Consider the following 18303-nt stretch of genomic DNA (forward strand, 5'->3'; position numbering starts at 1 on the left):
TCAGGCATGGAAAGCCAAGACACTGTGGCAAAAAAAAAAAAAAAAAAAAAAAAAAAAATGACCTAAATAAAAGATCTCTTTGAGTGAAATCCCAGTGGAAAGAAAAGGCCATCAAAGAAGGAGGTACCTTTCTCTGAAGGGAGGAGAGAACTTCTACTTTGCTTATGGCCTTGTCTAAATAAGGTCAGAGTTTGTGAACTCAAGAGGTTTCCATAGCCTTGGCAGCTCATGACAAGAGCCTCAGGTGATTGCTGACATCATAAATAAGAGTGTCAATTGTTAAATCAACAAAAGAAGTCACTGTGCGCTTACTCTCTGTGTAGGACCTCTGTACTTAATGTGTTGTACTATGCAAATTAAAGGTAAAACTAGTCATCAAACAGTACTTTATACTTTGTATGTCTGTGTGGGTGCAAACTGTTGAAATCTTTACTTAGTATACACTAAGTTGATCTTCTGTATAGAAAGATAATTAAAAATGAATCTTAATGAAGAATGGGATGGGAAAGGGAGTAGGAGATAGAATGGTTTGCGAGAGGGAGGGTGGTTATAGGGGGAAAACCCACTATAATCCAAAAGTTGTTTGGAAATTTATATTTATTAAATAAAAGTTTTCAAAAAAAGAAATACTTTAAGAAGTCAATGAAATTGAATTGAAAGGTTAGTTTGTTTTGTTTTGAAAAATTTTGAAATCCATGTTTATGAGGGGTCTTCCAGTAGCTCATGTAAAAATGCTTATAATGGATACATGATTTCAAAATCTTTACACAAAAAATATATGTTACCTTCTCATTTCATTTTCCACACTCTTTTTTGAAGTACCCCTTAATTCAAACTTTATGGTGAAAATTAATTTCCATTTAAAAAAAGCAAAATTTTCAGGGTTAAGGAAAATTCTCATAAATAACAGCAAACACAGGAAAGTACAAAAGTATTAACAAAGATGCAAGTGAATAAAAAGAATATTTTACATGTTTTAGATATTGTGAATTCCAAAATGTTCTCCTCTGTACACTATTAATATTTTGTTGGTCTTTCAATCAACAATTTCCCAGTTAAAAGCTGATCCTGGGATGGCTATCATTTATAATTGCCCCAGGTCAGGACAGAAGGAGTAAAGAAAGGAAGGGGGAGGGGAGGAATGACAGAAAGAAAAAGAAAGTGAGAAGGGAAAGAAGGAAGGAAAACTACACTTGCAATCCAGTGGAAAGAACTGTGAAAATGGACTCACCGCACCTGAATTCCATTTTCACAGAATCGTAGGTGTATGATCTAATCACTCACCTAATATTTCTGAGGCCCTGCTTAGATATCAAATTCCATGAGTCCACATAAGCCCACTATTCGTGAAATTGATTCTTTACGAGTGCTTTCCTGCATGCCTAGTAAATATTTCCATTCTTAATTCTTAAACTCTGAATCCTAGCTTTTAATAGCCAGGTGGGCCTCTGAGAAGATCTAGGGCAACACTGTCAATTCACAGATGGGGAAACTTTCTTTTAAATCTCTTCCAAAATTGTCTTGGAGACTTTTGAAAGTTGACACTAAGTCAACTATTTTAAAAGCAAAGGAAAAGATCCATTTATCAGTAATGAACCCTTTAATAATGTTTTCGAAGGTGTGTTTCTTTAAATCTTACAGGTGTCTGTGAGTAATTCACACTATATTATTGCACTGTTTAACTATTTTGATGTCTAATACTTAGGTTAAAGAATGAGTTAGTCAGCTGCACCCACCTTTGTTTTATTGAAAACTCAGTTTATAGAGTTGAGGTATTAGAGTGATTTTTTTCCAATGGTGGCACCAGGCAAATAGAACATTTGAAGGCTTATAATATTAAGTATTAATTTTTGAGCAAAGAAAGCTTTTGCTTTGTTTTGTCTTTAAGGAGAAGTATGGCTTTTTGAACAGTATTGGATTTTCACATTGGAGTTTTACCATTATATTTCAAAATTTCAATTTTCTCGTGTAACAAAGTTGTGCTTTGCTACTATACCAGAGAGAGCTTTAAAACTGTCCACCTACACTAGAATTACCTGGATGCATGCCACACTCTCCTAATGCTTAGCCCAAGTGTGCCTGTTCTCTCCTAACTCTTTGTCGCTGTGGAGCCATCAGAGGCAGTCTTAGGAAATGATTTCACCTCCAGGGATCACCCTGCCTGAGGAATGATACACAGAAAACCAGGGTATTGTGTTCTCCTTGGACAAAAACATTAACAGATACACTTGAATCATTCCTCAGTTCTCCATCCTGAGAATTCCCCACTGGCCTCTAACAGTCTTTGCTGCTGGCAGGAGGAAAGTGGATCCATGGTATGAGAGGAAGGGGGAAAAGAGATGGATGCATGAGGAGGCTGGCTCTAGATGTGGGCTGAATCAAAGTGGGGGGTTTTGCCCAATGCTTGATGAACAGTTGCAAATTGCTTCTCTTAGGGGAACTTCTATCCTCAGTCTAAAGCAACCACTTGTGGTTGAATGCTGAAAATGCAGATTCCTACACCTTATTCCAGCTTTTTTCCAAGCTAGAAAATGGCATTTTAACTAGATGCAGTGCAATCTTTGGGGCATCATTTCTGTTGCCATTGTTTATTTTAAATAATCTCAAATTTATAGCAAGCTTACAAAAATATTTTTTGCCTGACCTGCCTGAGATTTAGTTGCTAATCTGTTGTCCTTCACCCCCAAATATTCCATTGAGCATTTCTACAACCACGGTCATTCCTAATTCCATGAGCACAAAAAAAAAAGCTCAAAATAAGAACACAAACACTGATACATTACTAGCATCTAATTTTTAGACTCTGTGAAGTTTTCTGTTTCCTCAATAATGTACTTTATTACAAAAATATCTAGTTCAAAATCAAATGATCCATTTTCAGGTCACATCTCTGTAGTCACCTCCCGTCTAGAAAGATTCTGATGCCTTAATTTGACTTTAGTGTTCTTGACGTGTTTGAAGATTATAGGGCAGTTACATTGTAGAATCTTTCCCATTTGAGTTTGTCTGATGTTTCCTCATAACTGGATTCCAGTCTTTGCAGGAATGACAAAGAAGTGACAATTGTGTTGTTTTCACAGCACACTATGAGGTATCAATGAACTCAGTATATCCTATTAGGATAGTGTTCATTTCAATTATTTGATTAGTCCAATAGGCTCCTCAACTGTGCAGCTGAAATTTAATGAGTGTCTTTTGGGAAGACATGTTGAAACTGTGGGAGCATCATGTGACTCATCATATTTTTAATTTACTCATTTACACATTTATGTCACTGTGGACTCAGGGTCTCCTACTCCGTTCAATGGATTAGAGTAATGCTTTGGACCTGGCATCCACCATTTGTTGAAGCAACTTTGGTTCTCGTTAATGGTGGATACATGTAGAAACGCTTATCTGAGTCTACTTGTGTTGATCACAATTTTTACAGAAGCATTACCTAAAATAGTAATTGGATTGTCTAGATGGTTTAATGTGGGGAAACCAAGTCACAGGATCAGGCTTTCTCAAAGACTTCCTCTAATTGCAAGAACAATCTGTCCAATGTCTTCCATGGCAGTGATGATCAAGGAAACAAACTGCCCAAGTTTTCGTAAGCTTTCTATGATGTATCTCAGCCCAGCACTAGGTGAGAATGTGGGAAAGCACCAAATTCTATCTCACGTATAGAGTTGCTAAAAGCCACGTTGTCAAGTTTTGCTTGTTTGTTGCACAGTATCAAATTAACAAACTGACCAAATGTTAACATACATATACATACCTACTCTTTTTTTGAAAGGATGACAGAGGTCATTTTTACAGTGAAGGCAAGGTTCTGTATGGTGTGAGCATTAATTTGGTTAATTCCTCTCATTCATCCTTCTGCTGGGATGGATGATTTCCCTGGATTGGCCACATATCTGCCATCTGTTCCTATGCATAGATTCAGAGATCTAAAGGGTAGAAGTCAGGAAGAATTTTAATTAAGTCCTACATGCTCAATCACCTCTGCTTGCCCTTCCACATTATTCTTTAGTCCACTTTTAACCCAGAGACTCTCCCTTAAAACAGGCTATGTTTTTTGTTTTTGTTTTTGTTTTTGTTTTTGTTTGACAGGCAGAGTGGACAGTGAGAGAGAGAGAGAGAGAGAGAGAGAGAAAGGTCTTCCTTTTGCCGTTGGTTCACCCTCCAATGGCCACCGTGGCCAGCGCACCGCGCCAATCTGATGGCAGTAGCCAGGTGCTTCTCCTGGTCTCCCATGGGGTGCAGGGCCCAAGCACTTGGGCCATCCTCCACTGCACTCCTGGCCACGGCAGAGAGCTGGCCTGGAAGAGGGGCAACCGGGACAGAATCCGGCGCCCGACCGGGACTAGAACCCCGTGTGCCGGCGCCGCAAGGTGGAGGATTAGCCTAGTGAGCCGCGGCGCCGGCCAAAACAGGCTATGTTGACTGAACTTGGTTGTCTTTGAGATTTGGATTGGTTAACCAAAATTTTTCAAACTTTTTTTTAAATTATCATGCTCCCTAAAGAGGTATATTATTCCTAAGTGTCTCCTCTCACCATGTAAGTTTAATACCATAAATATACTTTATATCTGTTTGTGTACTATGGCCTTTTGGAGAATATAGACCGTCATAATAGCTGAGTTAGTTAAATAGTCAGTTTTGCCCTGCTAAGAAAAAAAAAAGTCTGACCCATATGGAGAAGGCATAGGCTAGACCAGTGGAAGGTGTTCACAGGAGATTGAAGGGTGGGTAGAAAAGCAATAAAAACATTTGTTCTCTTTGACTCATGCTGCAAGACGGAATTGACTGTGTTCCTCCACCCAAGAACACAGCCCTTAAATGGACTGGACCCCATCCATTGCTAGCCCTGGGGATCTCCACTATCCCTTATCGGTTCCCTAGGTTCTGCCTACATATTTTAAAGTATCCTTTCATGAAACTCATCACCTCTTTTTGAACATGCTGGGATGCTGGTTGCTTTCTTCCAAGACCGGCCTTGCAGTTACACCATTTCACCTCCATCACATTCTGTCTTTACTCCTTTCTCTTCCTTCTTTTGAGTCTTCCTCCACTTTGAGTTGTTACTCAACTTCAGCATTTACCCTTTGAAATGCAGCTTTCCGCTGGTGGTTTGGTTTGGTTTATCTCTCTTGTTTTTCCTCTTCCTGTTGCATTTGCATTGCATTTCATGGATTTGCAGTTAGAAAATATGCCATGAATTCTTAAGCTCTTGTGTGCCTCAACTTTCTCTTTCTTAATTGTATGAACATTGGAATCGCCCAGAGACAGGCAGACTCTTGAATACTCTCTCCATACAAGTTAGTGATCTTAGCTGGCAGGAATAGAGAATGCCTGCTCTTGGATGCATAGCCAATTACCCTAGAACTTGTTGTTTTAAAATAACAGCATTTATTGTTCCCCACATCTTCTCTAGGTTTATATGGTTTCTTTCTGCCATCAAACAGTGTGAGGCATGGAAGGACAGCCTGACTTACTACGCACGTCACAAAGCACTCACTTTGAGAGAAAGAGCCATTTGGAATCCTTATCCTCTTCCATGATTTAAGCTTCAAAATCCTTCAATGTCATTTTGACAAGCTTCTATTGGTTGAAGCAGTTAAAAAAAAAAAAACTCCCATGTGGAGAGTGTCAATGTCACTTTATTAAAAAAGAAGAAGAAGAAGAAGAGAAAGAAAATAAAACAAAAATAGGGGCAGATGTTTAGGGCAGCAGTGATGTTGCCACTTAGGATGCCCAAGTCCCATATCAAAGTGTCTGGTTCGAGTTCTGGCTTCTCTGCTGCCTATCCAGTTTCCTGATAATGTTCATCTCAGGAGGCAGCAGATAATGGATCAGGTATATAGATCCCTGTCGCCCACATAGGAGAACTGGCATGAGTTCAGGGCTCCTGGCTTCAGCCTGTCCCAGCCTTGGCTGTTTGCAGGCATTTGGGAAGTGAACCTGTACAAAAAATTCCCTCACCCATCCCTCCTCTGGCGCTCTCTGTCTCTCTCCATTCTTGGATTTTCAAATAAAATGATAAAAAGAAAAATTTGAAAACACAGGAAACAGAACATGGGAAAGGGTATGTATTGGTACAGCCATTTTTGGAAAACATAATCTGCTTACACATACATATGTACGTAAGTAAATATATACATACATGTGTACATAGTAAATAAATTAATTTTTGTAACTTTGTAGAATGTGAATGAGAAAAAAAAAGAAAACTAATAGAAAGCAAGACAGGAAAATGTGAATATGAGCATCTTAATATTGACTCAGTATAATCATGTATTCTTAAATCAAGATTCAGGAGTATGGTGATCCAGAATGGGCACCCTCAGGAAACAGAAATTCTGGCTTCTTGTCTATGCTAAGTGCCCTTTGCAAGTGTCTATCTGATCTTTATGCTCTCTTTCAAAACCTTGGTTTTGTGAAAAGTTGAAGTTCAGTTCCACCGTCATATACACACCACTCTTTTTCCTTTTTAAAGTCACTCTCCCACAAAACTTGCTGACTCTAAACCCCATAGCTTTTGCTGAGCGGACAGCCACACTCTGCTGTCTATGCAGCTCCACTAAATCAAGTGTGAGATTCACGTCCTCAGTGGCACCAAGCGTTATTTCAAGAGTTATTCTTCCTTTGTGTATGAAAATTTGCATTTTGAATGTATGCCATCCGAGAAGTAATAGAAAATTGGGGATTGTACTGCAGCCAAGTTGGAAGATTATACATACATATATATACATGCTAGCGTGGGTGTGGGTGTGTGTGTGTGTGTGTGTGTATGTATAAACCTGGCACTGTTCTTAAGAGACAACTTTTCTGGTAGATGGGGGCAGAAGAGCACTGAATCCATTGGGTGGGGGATATAAAAGAAATGGGAAATAAAGTGAAAAGCAATCTCTTTGGAAGGCATCTTTATACGCAATGATACACTTAGGTACTTTCTGATAAAGGTCACAAGAGAACTTAGCATGGCTGAAGCCCTGAAATGATGAGACTGCACAAATCGATTCATGGTTATATATATAGTTTATTTGAGAGACAGGAAGGAAGGGATGGGGAGGGAGAGAGAGAAACAGAGAGAGAGAGAGAGAGAGAGAGAGAGAGAGAGAAAGGGCAATAGAGTTCTCATCCACTGGTTTACACCCCAACTATCCACAGTGGAACATGGCTGGAGTGGAATTCAATCTGGGTCTCCTGTGGGAATGGGGGTGGAGGGACAGGGGTAGGCCCCCAGCTACTGGAGCCATTACTGTTGTCTGCTAGAGTGCACATTAGCAAGCAGCTGGAATCAGGAGCAGAGGTGGAACTCCTACCCAGGCACTCCAGTATGGGATACAAGCATCCCAAGTGGCATGGTAACCACTAGGGCAAATGCTCACTTCCATGGATATTTTTAAATAGTAATTTTTAAAACTCTCAGGTGTTACTATTATGAAAACAAATGCAAGAACCATAAGTAACCCACTTTGTAGAGGCCTACCTACTCTCTCATACTCAGGAAAACCATCTCAAACCTATATCAGAAAATTCCAGGTGGCACAGCATTGGAAAATTAAACAACTCCCTATCGCTGCGTTCTGCACCTGCTCATATTGGTTCTGTTTCAAGTATTTTTCCCTCTTGTCCACTCCAGTGAAAAGGATATACTTCTTTCTCAGTAGCTCTGATGTAAGATCTGAAATTGAGTTTCATGGTCTCTGATTAGTCATATTGGGGTTATGTGTCTACCCAGAACCAATCAATGTGGTCCAGGATGTGTAATGCTCTGACTAGGCCTATGCCACGTGGAAGTTCTGGGACTTGGGGTCAGGAGAGCAGACACAATAAACTACAGTTGAAACCTAATAACTAAGAGCTAAGTAGATCCCCAAAGGAAACAGGGGAACTTTCAACAGGAGAAATGGATGGTGTGAATCCTATCAAAGTCCATCATCAGTAAGTATTATTGGATAGTTGAATTCTTGGACTTTATGTAGATATTTTTAAAATATAGAAACAACAAAAGATATGGGAGCAAAATGTTATGGATAATAATACAGTTGTTTTAATCAGTTCTTCCCTTCCCACTCTTGCTTCATTCCGAAGGATGACAGGATTTTTGTTTAGGGATGTGTTGATGCTAACTAAACGTATTTTCTTGAAGCCTGGTAGGGTTGAGAGAAGCCATAGAAAATGTGTATCCAATCAGAGGTAAATGTAAAGGATTGACAAGTAAGCATTGGCAGGTGAACGAGATTGGCGCACAGATAACTAAAATGAAAATGCGTATGGTAGGAGAAATGGTAAGACACCAGAGGGTGAAATAAAGGCACACCAAAAGAGAAGCATGTCATGACTGTGTATGGTTGTTGGCATGAGTCCATAGGAAACAATGGGATTCAATGACTAAGACAAATAGGAACTCCAGGAAGTAAATAGTAGCATTAATCTAAGGGTGTGTGTTGGAAGGCAATGAGGAACTGAACTTCTGAAATTTGGTTGTTCACTTTTTAATATGTCATTCTTTATTTCCAAGCTCTTTGACGGTGGGTCAAAGGAATGCCAAAAGTGCTGCATTTTCAATGGCAGCCCCAGGCAAAGAGGGAATTTGAGCTTCTGTTTATGCTTAGAAATTTTTTGGATTGAGTGGTAACTTTGTCTCTAGCAGCCTGATGTTTATATATTGGCAGCCACAGGGAATTACTTACCTCTTCCTGTTCAATTGCTGCCAGATTTCCTAATCTACTTCCTATTAAATTAGAGACTTTTGGACCTCATTGTCTGCTAACAACTCTACCAGCAATGTATTTCAATAACTGGTGCCCTTCAGTGCTGTTTTCCAGGTCATGGTTTCCTCTGGATGCATTTTAGAAAATATATCTTAGAAGGGAAGAGTGACTTTATCAGTTTAAGATCCGAATTTTGACGTGCAGTATGGATTATAGGAGGCTGAATCCTGAGTTCTTCTCATTGATACTACACAGTATTAAGATTTCCAAATACTACATGTGTTAAAGACAAGTTTGAAGCATCGTAACTCCACTGACCATAAAAGTTAGTGATTAATGAATCATGATTTAAACAGCACATCTCTAAACTAGTACAAGATGTCTTCAGAAGAGGATACTGAAATGCAAAGAGGATGTTTATTGGGACAGGGAATATAAAGCAGACCAACAAAAGATACTAATGAAGGCACATTGAATGCTATGCCCAGGAATTTAATTATTTCTAATTAAAATATAATTCTTTAATTATGTGACAATGAATATTTTATATCATAAACTGGGAAGGTTTTCTGGTATAAGGTCAGCCTGAGAGGCACCCTACAGTGTTTCATAGTAGAAAGGGCATAGGCTACAGTGGCAACCAAGTATGGGTGTGAATCCTAGTTCTACCACGTAGAGTCTGAGAAATCTCTCAAAACCTCAGTTTTTTCATCTGTAAAATTGGAATTATAATCCTTACTCCTTAGGATTTAAACAAGGGTCTTAAGTAAAATCAATAAAATTATAAGCATAGTGGCTGACATGTAAAACTATATATGTCACTAAAAATAGTAGCATATCACTTTTATTATAATTATTGTTATTTCTTCTGGGTGATTGATATTCACTTTTCCACTCCTCCCTGTAAGAAAAATTCCAGATACAAATGCTCTATAAAATATCTGATGAGGTAGGTATGTGGTGTAACAGTTGCAATTCCACTTTTTTTTGAGGGGGGCAGTACTATGGCATAGTAGGTTAAGCCTATGCCCATAAAGCAACCAATACAGCCAGCTTGCTTTGCAAAACAAGGAAATAAAGGCTTACCTCTCTTAAAAACAAACAAGAAAAGATTCCACTTGGGATACCTGCATCCCATGTCAGAATGTCTGGGTTTGAATTCTGGTTCCATTCCTGATGTTCACCTGGGAGGCAGCAGATGATGGCTCAAGTACTTGGATCGCTGCCACCCACCTGGGAAACCTAGGTTAGGTTCCTAACTCCTGGCTTCAACCTGACTCTGCCCCAGTTGCATTTAAGGAGTGGGCCAGCAGATGAGGACAATGTCTCTCTCCCCATCCCTCCCTGTTTCTTTTTCTCTATTCTGTCTCTCTCTGCTTCTCAGAAAAAGAAAGTAAATAAATAATAGCCTGAGTATACAAAATTATGTCCAGGACAGGAAAAAGGTCTTGCTAATTTCCCAAAGTATGGTCAAACTACTTTTCCCCTGCTGTATGTGTTTTTCCTCCCTAAAAACTTTGACTTTTGCTTTATCCCTTGTAGAAACATTCCTAGCTGTCTATCTGTTGTTGTCCCTTCAGTAAGTCTGTCATTATTTTTTCAACAGGTGGCAACCAAAAGAATCATAAACCCTTATGAGCTAACAGTGAAGTTTCAGCTGAGAAAAGAAATAAAAAGCCAGTTTCCTGAAAATTATAACATAGATAAGTTTGGAATGCACCTGTTTGTTTGTGTCTTTCTTGCTTGCTTTATAGAACACTTTTTATCTTTATGTTGAAAACCTGTCAATTATTCCTGGATGTTAGCTACTTTTTCATCTCCAGGGTAATAGATTTCTACTACAAAACTTCAATTCTGGTCAAAGAAGAGACTATATATATATATATATATATATATATATATCTCACAATTGTAGCCATAAAGTCTCATATGATTTACCTCCGAAAGTGAAAGGGCTTATAGCATTTTAGAGAAACCACAGTTTTTTAATACTTGGTCCTCGGTAGATATTTGTAGGTGGCCAAATGGATGAATAAATTGGTAACCAAATAAACAAAGGGGCTTTACAATGCCTACAAATCATTTCTCTTAAATAAAGAGTGTCCTGCTTGTTTTCCTGAGGATATAATGGGGTAAATTAAGATAAATCATCGTTTAAGGAACTGAGAGACTAGTGAATGTGGTAATAAAACCTTGCTACAAAGCTGAATGTGGTAGTTACAAAAAGCCTCCCAATCCTTTTCTTCTCTAGGATTGGCTGCCTTGTGTGTAATTGAAGTTTTGAAATCTTCCATTTCCTCAGCAGAATAGGGTGCTCGGAATCTCAGACCTGTGCCTATTTGTCCACGGCTCAATCTGCCCCACAGCAATTTTGGTTATCCTTTCTAACAAAGATCTTTGGGAGAAGGTAATTTCAGCCCAGTGCTAAACAGCAATGAATTTGTTAGGATGTTTTCTGAATGCAGAAAGTGAGATGAGAATCAGAAAATGGGCATAATCTTAGGGCAGTTAGACTGAGGTTTAAATCTTCACTTCATCAGGAGGGAATTTGGATACATTATTTAATGAGAAACTGTAACTGCATTAAAAATGAGGCAAGGATAGTTCCCACCTCAAAGTATTTTGGGTGAGGATTTAGGTGCGGTAATATATGTAAAACATTTAGTGCAATGCCTAACCCTTACTGCCACCATGATCTGTTTCCACCCATAATATTTTTGACACTAAATGCATGATTTTTCCCAGTTATAGCAATATGGATACCAACTAGGTATTCTACAATTTAATTCAACTGGTACCAATTGTAGAGAGTCCAGGCCACTTGTACTCCTCACAGACCAAAGATAGACTCAGAGAGTCCTAACTACCCACCTCTCCTGCCTTAAAAATGCACTGGTGTGGCTCACAGAACTCAAGTAACACAGTTCTCTTACTAGAGCCACTTTATTATAAAGGATATCACAAAGAATACCAATGAGCCGCCAGTTGCAGCAATATATAGCATAAAATCCAGAAAGGTCTCAAACTCAGAGCTTTTGAAACCAAACACAGTTGGGGTGCACATGTGGATGCACTCATCAGCCTGAAGGCTCTCTGAACCCTGTTGTTTAGGGGCTTTGTGGAGGCCCCATTATGCAGGAACAATTGATTAAGTCATTGGCCATTGATGACTAACTCAATCTCTGTATCCCTCCCCTAGGGCAAGCTGAGTTCTAACAATATGATCAGCTTCTCCAGCAACCAGTTCTTATCCTAAAAAAATGCCACTATAATTCAGAAAATTAAAGAGTATTAGCAGCTCTATGCCAGGCATTGAAGAAGACCAAGTACATAGTTCTTATCGTAGCATAGCGTCACATGAAGCCATAGTCACCGCTCAGCAAATGTAACACAAATGAGCTTCAAACCAACCTCTACACATTTTGATGCCATGTGTCAGCAAGGTCGATTCCTGAAACTCCTCTTGCAAAGTTGCAGTTCCCTCCTGTGAAAATATAAGATTACTACATCAGATCTGAAGGGAATTGCATTTCACATTCATGCTCTTTGAGCTAAAGGCATGGGGATGTTGCGGTGGGGAGGCAGGCGGGGATGCTTTCTGCTGGCTGTGATGTCCCTCGCAGCACAGGGCAGGGAGAACAGGGATTGGGTAGAAGAGGGACCACTAAGGCAGAAGGAGGTACGGATGGAGAGGAGGGAGAGAAAAGCACAAGGGAGAGTGCATGGTTGAGCAGCTTGACTCCCAGAAGGTAATTCTCTCTGAGCAATATCAGAATTTCTTGGAAGCAAACCTAAGGTCATGGACTCAGAAAGTGAAAATGAGTTTCCACGAAAGGGGGCGGGCTTGGTGGACTAAGCCAGGTCAGGAAGAGCTACAGTCCAGGAAGATAAATGGAGGATGCGCAGAAAAAAGGACAAAAGTGCACTAAAATTAGCTCAACTCCTGTTGGGTTCTTCATACTCTCAGCTCATCAGAAGGTGGGCTAACTCTGTGTAACATGATATTTTTGAAGCCTACTCAACCCGGTGTCCCCATGTGCTATCTTGGAGGAGGAGGCTGGCCCTGGGCACTTTGTTATTGGTTGTAAGCCAGATGACTAAGTCCCTTGTCAAGTGGGTGTCTCCATAAGCTGAAGTATGTCCCTAAAGCAAGAGGTTAAAGAGAACGAGAGCATATCCCAGACAGAAGCAGCAGTCCCTTAATAATCCAGCTCCAAGGCTGACAAGTCATATTCTGTTCATTAGAACCAAGTCCCTAAATCCAATAGACACTGAAGGGGGTGGGAATTAAGCTCTATCTCTTCAAGGAAGGAGTATCTAAGAATTTAAGGGAACATTTTAAAAACCACTGTAATCCCAAATAGTTTTCTCATTTCCAGCTCCAAGACATCTTACGTCATGTCCTGGCTATATGTCTGTCCTTGAATTCTTTGAGAACTCCTAAAATATTAAATCCTTTGACTTAAGCTCAAAATTCCCTTCCCATACCACTTAAGATCTTGAAATTGCAAGAACATGGTAGAGAAAGACAGTTTGCTGTCTTGCAGAAAGTGACGTGTTTGGTAGAGAGGAGATGGCTGGGGGTAATCTTCAGAGAGGTTCAAGCTGATTGCTACCCCACACAGATACTCCATCTTCAACAAGAAGTTCAGACTTGTGATTTTCTAGGCTGCAGTGCTTCCTGCTGTTCGATTGGGTTGCTCTAAAGCAGGGCTCAGTACACCTCTGGAAAGGACCAGTTAAGAAGTCTTTTCAGTTTCACAGGCCACATATGGTCTCTGTCATGTAGTTTTCTTTCTTTTTATTACAAATCTTTAAAAAGGTAAAAAAAAAATTCTTATGTGCTGACTGCACAAAGACAAGCCTGCAGGCCAAGACTCTAGGCCCTGTAGAGAGATGCTCATTGTCTCTTTGAAACTGTTTGTATATGTTCTTCCCTATCACCCAGCCACCATAAGGTGGTCTGCTTTCCAAGCCTCACATTTCTGAAAAGTGATCTAATTTATTTTACTTGGGGTAATGACCTGAGAGGAATCTTTATAGGCTAGATGCGTTTTATGTGGGATTTCTTCCGTGACTTTAGGAAGAGAGAAAAATGATCAAAAATGAAGTCACTAAAATGACTAATTTGGTGCCCTAAGCAGCGAATTATAGACCTGCAGGGTGATGATCTCTCAGAAACTCATTTTGCATTTCTATCCATTATGTGAATAACAATGACCTTCCTCGAAACCAGAATGAAGAACACATGGACAGCCAGTAGGTGTTCCTTCCTGCTCACTCGATGTGACACCAAGAATGCTTTCTACAGCAATTTCTCTGATATTTTGTCCATAACAGAATAGTACAATTTCATATAAGGGTATTTCATAATGTTTGTGGAAAAATTGAATTTTTTAAAAATAAGCTTATTTTGTTCCAAAAAATGTTTTTTGAGATCCATGCTTAGGTTCTTCAAAATCTACATTTCTGTAAATTTTGGAAGACCCCTCATAGGCATGGATTTCAATGATTTGTGGCACCAAAATACATTTATCTTCCAATTCCATTTTCCTCAGACTTTTTTGAATTCTTGTATTTTATGATTTATATCTTCACTGTTTTGTCTAACATCAATGTGCCTCATCCATTTCATCACAAACGCCTCCCCCCCCCCAAAAAAGAGGCATGCTTTATCTTTATTGACCATTGGAAGAAAAATCCTCAGAAAATAATTTTTAAAAGCAAATTAAAGTTTACATTTTAATCCTATCAGAGCACTAGTAAAATATATTAGTTAACCTGTGAATCAACAAAAAGAAATGCATTAATTTGTAATAATTAATTATTGAATCCATTCCAGAAAGGTAAAAATGAAACCAAAAAAACTTAAGGAAGAAATTGAAAGATACACATCATATTTAATGTTTCACAGCCTCAGTTTAGTAAGGCCATTTTCTTATTGTACTCCCATGGCCAAACCTGTAGCATTACCAAATAGCTAACTAGACGTACTATGTGAAAATCATGCAGAGACTGACAAACTTGCAAGAATAAGGAGTTTGGAGTATGAATAAAAGAAATGTTTAAAGGGTCAATGAATCTGTGATCTGTCTGTGTTTCCTAATTATGGTTTTAAATCTTTTTTTAACCCTCTTTTAAAGAGTACCTTTTAGGAATCATGGTTAGTTGCAATTAGAACTGACCAGCCATAATTAAATTAACGTTAATAGGACAGATGTTGAAGGGTCATCTTTCATTTTGAAGACCTAATGTTTCTTCCTGTAATTATTTGTTCTTGTAAATGATTCCAATTATAAACTTATTAGCCAGTTGTTGAGGAAATTATCCACTCACCATTCACTGAAATGGTTCAAATGATATATTTATATATTTGAATGTTTTTAATATTGTCATGTGATCAAACTTTTGATCTAATTTGCCATGTTTTTTATTAGCATTTACAGTCATAAGACAGCTTTTATAACAGTATTATTCGAGGGTTTTTGTAAGAAAATCTTATTCTCAGCATCAGTGATAACAACCAAAGCAAATTTGACATTCCTGGAAGACTACAGATCTTCAGGATGGGGGTGGGGGTGGTACATACAGCAGGGAAAAAAGGAAACATTTCTACCAGGCTCTGGATAATCTGACATTAGTGATGATAACTGAAAGAGGTAGAGTGATTTCTTCTCATAAGCAAGCTGCCAAGAAGAAAGTCCTAACAGCCTTTCTCAAGCTGTGGTGGTAGGATTGTTCTTCTGTGGCCTAATATTGGTAGTACTCTACCATCCCTCACCACCATACTTCTTCTGCCAATTGCTCCCTCCTGTATCTACTGCCTCCTCAAGGGGTGTCATCTATTTGAGTTGGAGGGGGCTCTACATATAAAATGATGGTCCCAGAACCCATGGGAGAGAATAGACCAACATCCCCTGGGCAGGTTGATTCCCATTTTGAATGAGTACAATCACTTGTAGAGATTTCTCTTTTCAATGATCACATGGCTATCTCATTTTTAAAAAAAAAAAAAAAAAAAAACAAGCATAATTCTGTGGTGAAGAGACAGCTGGGATTTCTTTATCATTATCCAAAAAAGTGCATTAGATAAGGACAGATTTCTGAAAATTGACCAATTTGGCAGAGAGAAAAAAGAATATGTCAGAATACTCAGTTAGTGAATCATATGTTGTTTTATGTCTATAGCATTGTACATACTGGCAATGCATAATTGTCCATAGCATACTCTGCTGCCAGGAAAGAAGAAACAGATGTTCCTATTTGTCTTGATATGGCTTCTGATATTTATATTGACTTGCCTAGAACAGCATCATCCGCCCTCAACAACTTTTCTAGTCCTTGATTCTGTTGATCAATTATTCCAGGTGGCTATCAAGAATGAGATTGAGGCAGGCATATTTTTTAAGATTTATTTATTTATTTATTTGAAAGTCAGTTACACAGAAAGAAAAGGAGAGGCAGAGAGAAAGAGAGAAAGAGAGAGGTCTTCCATCCACTGATTCACTCCCCAGTTGGCCGCAACAGCCAGAGCTGGGCTGATCTGAAACCAGGAGCCAGGAGCCAGGAGCTTCTTCCAGGTCTCCCACATGGGTTCAGGGGCCCAAGCACTTCAGCTTCTTCTACTGCTTTCCCAGGCCATAGTAGAGAAATGGGTCGGTAGTAGAGCAGCCAGGATTTGAACCAGTGCTCATATGAGATGCTGGCGCTGCAGGTGGCGGCTTTACCTGCTATGCCACAGTGCTAGCCCCAGAGGCAGACATTTGATGTAGTGGTTAAATCACTGCTTAGAAGACTGGAATCCCATATTGGAGAGCCTGGAATCAAGTCCCAACTACTATGCTTTGAGCCAGCTGATGAGCACCTGGGAAACAGTGAAAATGGCTCAAATACTTGGGTCCCTGCCACCCATGTGGGAGATCCAATTTGAGTTCTAGGCTCCTGGCTTCAGCCTGTCCTGGCTTTTGTGAGAATTTGAGGAGTGAACCAACCTATGGAAGATTCTCTCTCTCTCTCTCTTTCTTTCTCTCTCTCTCTCTCTCTCTCTTTGCTTCTGCATCTTTTTGCTTTTCAAATGAAATGCAAATTACAAATAAATACTTATTTTAAAAAATAAAAAAGAGTAAGATCTTTATCTCAAGATGATCTATTGCTATCAGATAATATTGCCTGGGAACAGAGGGAAAGCATGAAGTGAACATGAAAAAAAGAAAATCTCTGGAAGTTATTATACGCATCATCCAAAGTGATTTAAGATGCAAATAGATTCTTTGTGGAATATGTATACTGGAAATTTTTAGATAAATTAAAGACTAGGAGGAATTACCATTCTCTGTTCAATAAAGTAATTGTAAAATTAATGTTATAAATATGAAGACTAGCTAATTAGAGTGTTATTGGTACTCTTGGAAGAGGTGAAAAGTTCCTTACTAAATAAAAGTAATTGGAACTAAATTGAAAGTGGCAATTGACACCTTCTAAGTGTGTGGTTTGAAGAGAAAGAAATAATTAGGATATTGGAAACTTGTAGGAGAAGAAGGGATTGCAGTAGGTCTGGAAAACCCAGTTTACATGCAGAAATGGGAGAAAGGACCATAGAGCTCTCCTGTTGCTTAGGCTGACCCCGAGGGGGTAAAATAGGATATATCCCTATTTGTGACATTAAGAGAACAGATACTAAAAACGACTGTCTCAGACTATCAAAATGTACAACCCAGAGAAGGTCACAAAAGGAACAAACAAAAAGCTCAACAGGAATATCAGGAAATAGCATAGCTATCCAGAAAAGAGCTGTTGTATACATACTTGGCTTTTAAAAAATCTCATACAAATTTTCTAGATATTATTTTACAGGGATTTCTACTAGGCTATTTTTTGTCTCCATCCATTTATCCTTCCTTCCTTTCTACTGAAATATGTCTGCTGCCTATCTCATGATCACCTTAAAATCACATGTCCCCCATGTTACCAGGCTTCCCAGTGTCCTTCAGGTGGGATAGAAATGAGGGTACCATGGTAGCATAAAGATGAACAGCTAACACGTTGGAGCCAAATGACCAAATTTCAAATCCTATTTTCATCCTCTGCTAGCCACAGAGCTCTGGAAAATTACTGAAATTAGAAGTATCAGTCCTCCACCTATGAATAGAACATTTACCATAGCTTAGGATGAAGTTTCTATGAGTGATAATCAGAATAATTCAGAAGTTTTACGGTAGAGATTGGTGTCATTCCTCATCTTTCACACCTTCCATTCAACCATGCACCAAAGCTATTGATTCTATTCCTTGGGTAGCTCCTCAGTTCATCCAGTTCTCTCTTTCCTGACATACCACCCCTGAATCTCAGAATTCTGTCATCTCTTATCTGGAGTATTTTAATCAATTCCACATGGGTTGCTTAATTTTTTTATATTTCATTTTTTTAACTTTTATTTAGTAAATACAAATTTCCAAAGTACAGTTTATGGATTACAATGGCTCCCCCCCCCCAATGACTTCCCTCCCACTCACACCTCTCCCATCTCCCGCTCCCTCTCCCATTCCATTCACATCAAGATTCATTTTCAATTCTCTTTATATACAGAAGATTGATTTAG

General features: G+C 39.0%; 1 protein-coding gene and 1 long non-coding RNA gene across 10 annotated transcripts in view; one reads left to right on the plus strand and one right to left on the minus strand.

Annotated features, from left to right (window-relative positions):
• Positions 1 to 18303, plus strand: part of MACROD2 (mono-ADP ribosylhydrolase 2) — a 2169899-nt gene that overhangs the window by 1993768 nt on the left and 157828 nt on the right. The gene's annotated exons all lie outside the window — the stretch shown is intronic.
• LOC149123425 (uncharacterized) overlaps positions 1 to 18303 on the minus strand; it is a 49394-nt gene that overhangs the window by 9705 nt on the left and 21386 nt on the right. For 2 of the 6 annotated variants that reach the window (XR_016216007.1, XR_016216006.1), the window contains exon 3: positions 12117 to 12189. This is a non-coding gene — a long non-coding RNA (uncharacterized LOC149123425). Of the gene's footprint in view, positions 1 to 9870; positions 9890 to 11635; positions 12190 to 18303 lie in introns of those variants that run through there. The other 4 variants (XR_016216009.1, XR_016216004.1, XR_016216008.1 and 1 more) reach the window with 3 other exon arrangements.

Source organism: Oryctolagus cuniculus, chromosome 11 (genome assembly GCF_051225735.1).
Source record: "Oryctolagus cuniculus isolate XC-2025 breed Fujian yellow rabbit chromosome 11, ASM5122573v1, whole genome shotgun sequence".
Taxonomy (NCBI): Eukaryota; Metazoa; Chordata; class Mammalia; order Lagomorpha; family Leporidae; genus Oryctolagus; species Oryctolagus cuniculus.